Genomic DNA, 3,006 nt, shown 5'->3' with positions numbered 1-3,006 from the left:
AAAGAAAGAAAGAAAGAAAGAAAGAAAGAAAGAAAGAAAGAAAGAAAACCTGGTATTTTCTTTCTGAAGCCCCAAAGCAGTTTCCAGAAAATCAGCCCAAGGGTGAATATAGGAGGGTCCACAGTCTTAAGTCTGTTGATTTGGTGTGTGTGCGCTCGCACGAGTCCAGGAGCATGCTTAGGTGTGATAACCAATAATAGTGTATTTCGTTCATAAAGAATCTAGTCTCACTTCCAGAATTTTGAAACTGCAATCCCAAGGACCCCCAAGGATGACAAGGTCCTGGGCAGGGCAGAATGCTCCTTTCCTAAAAGGAGAAGCTGTCATTCCTTGAGTCAACAATAGAGGGCAGTTGCTGCCTTTTTTATGAAGAACTGAAGACAGTTCAATGGACAAGATTCACACCTTGCTTTGCTGACTGTTCTTAGGCAGATAAAGATAAGAATATTCAGTTTCTTCTTGTCTTGATGGCATCTTGGTTTCCTCATTGTCCCATCAATGCTGTTAGCAGGACCACAAAGCCTCCATGTGGCAAGCCTGGTAGAAACAACAAAAAATTTTTATAAAAGTACATTGTGTCTTTCAATATGACTACCAGACTACTGAAACAATGCACCCCAAAGACATGCGAATTTCTCCAGGAATCTCATTCTTAGAGAAAGAAAAGGCCCTAGGCAGATGAGGGACTTGTCCCCCCCAGAAAAATATTTCATACAGTTCTAACAGTTTGACAGACCACTTTGGAGGATAAGATTACAGCCTAGAAAATGAAGGGCTCACTTTGACCAGGACCACGTACATGGCATATCCTTGGCCAACCTATTAAACTTTAATGTCACTTAAGGATGTGAAAGATAGACTTGGGGGAAGGGATGTCTTTGTCCCTCTTTCCAGTGTGAACACATTGAATAAGTCTTATTCTACTTTCCACTGTTAATTTTGATCTTTTAAAAATACTTTTAGGTTTATCGATTTTATTGTACATGTATGAGTGTTTGAGCGCATGCGGGTAAATATACCGCATGTGTTGAGGGGAATGATTTTTAACAGCACTCTTTGTTACCTGGGCACCCCTTGTTACCTGGAGACTCCATGAAGTTCTCCACCACCACCCCACCTCCCCACAGCCCCCATACCCTAGATCAGCACCAACCAATTAATGAAAAGATTACATAACACACTAAGGAAATCTCTTAACAATCTTTAAATGAAGCCTGCTTGCTCACTTCATCAACATTGCCATTCTATGGAGTGGTGGCCTCAGCATATTGGCAATTTCTGCAGAATAAACACTTCTTGCTTTTGCATGCTACCTGAATCTGAGGTCTTCTTTCAGTGATTCCCGGACCTAACAGTGTGCCTGGTGCCACAGGAGGACAAAGACAGCGTCAGATACCCTGAAACAGGAGTTTCAGGTGGCTTTGAGACACCACGTGAGTGATGGGAACCAAACCCAGATCCTCTGTAAGGGCAGTGGTGCTGTTAACCACTGAGCCATTTCATCAGCCCCAAGGTGGCTGCTTTAATCAGAAAATGAGTGGATGGCTGGAGCTGGCTTTGGATAGGCTATGTTTGATGACACCCATTTGTATTGAAGAAAAAAGCTCTGCATCTGGTTTATACACATTTTTTTTTTATGAGGCAGTTCACAGTAGACATCTTTCTGAATCCTCCTGAGCTTTGGACTCCTCAGGAGTCTCTTCCCTGGGTAACTGTGCCAACCACCTTCCTTATCAGCTTCCTCCACTGTTGGCTTCCTCCAAAGTCAGCTTCCTCCACATTCAGCTTCTTCCACTGGCAGCTTCCTCCACAGGCAGCTTCCTCCATAGTCATCTTTCTCCACAGGCAGAGTCCCCCACAGTCTCCTCCACAGGCAGCTTCCTCCACAGTCACCTCCATAGTCAGCTTCCTCCACAGGCAGAGTCCCCCACAGTCTCCTCCACAGGCAGCTTCTTCATCCTCTATTTGACTCCACAATTCCCTTCCTGCTCTTCCTTTGCCCTTTGTTCATTTGTGGGTTTATGTTCAACACTTGCCCATTCCACATATTTTCCCAAGCACCAAGTGGCCAATCTGAACTCTTTGGCGCTTCTTAGGCCTCTACCTAAGTGCTGAGTGGTCTCTCCAGCCCAAGAATATCTTTTTACAGTCTTTCAGTCCTACGTAGTATTTGTCCTTTATGATAAGGTGCATATTTCTTGATCAATTTTTAAAATCAGTTCTACTTATTTTTATTATTTGGCTGGAGAATTTAGACCATTAATAATCAGTTATTACTGAAAAATATGTACCAATTCCTGTCATTTTGTTGATGTTACAGTATTTGGGTTTTCTCATCCCTCTGCTGCTTAACTATTATACAACTGTGATTTATTTCATTCTTTGACTTCATGTGCGCTTTTCTTTCTCTTCAGTCTGAAAGATTGCTTCAATTATCTGTAGGGCTGGTTGATTGGTCACGAATTCCTCCAGCCTGTTTTTAATCTACTTCTTTTCAATGATGACAGATATGTTCACTGTGCATAGTAGTCTGGGTTGGCAGTGCTTCTCTTTCAGAACTTGAAAAGCATCATTCCAAATCCCCATGGCTTTTAAACTTTCTGATGAGAAACTGCTAGCATCTTGATGGGCCTTCTTTTGTAAATGGCTTAGTCATTCTTTCTTGTCACTTTTAATGTACTTCCTTTGTTCTGTATATTTAGTAGTTAAATTAGAATATTATGAGGGAAGTTATATTTGATCCTGTCTGTTTGGGATTCTATATGTCTCCTGTATCTGGGTTGCTATCTTTTCTTTAGATGTTGAGGATTTTCTGCTTTGGTTTTGCTTGAAATGTGTTCTGTGCTTTCAGAATGAAATTTTTCTTGTACATTAATAGTTCTTACATTTAGTCAATTCATAGTTTCCCAAACATCTTGAAAGTCCCTTTTTCTCTTCTTATTCGTTTATGTTAGACTTTGATTAAATGACCTAATTCTTCTACTTTAACTTTAACTTTAGATAGTA

The sequence above is a fragment of the Psammomys obesus genome, unplaced genomic scaffold (assembly GCF_907164565.1).
Source record: "Psammomys obesus unplaced genomic scaffold, mPsaObe1.curated_primary_1811, whole genome shotgun sequence".
NCBI lineage: Eukaryota > Metazoa > Chordata > Mammalia > Rodentia > Muridae > Psammomys > Psammomys obesus.
Note: the sequence above shows the minus strand (reverse complement) of the source record.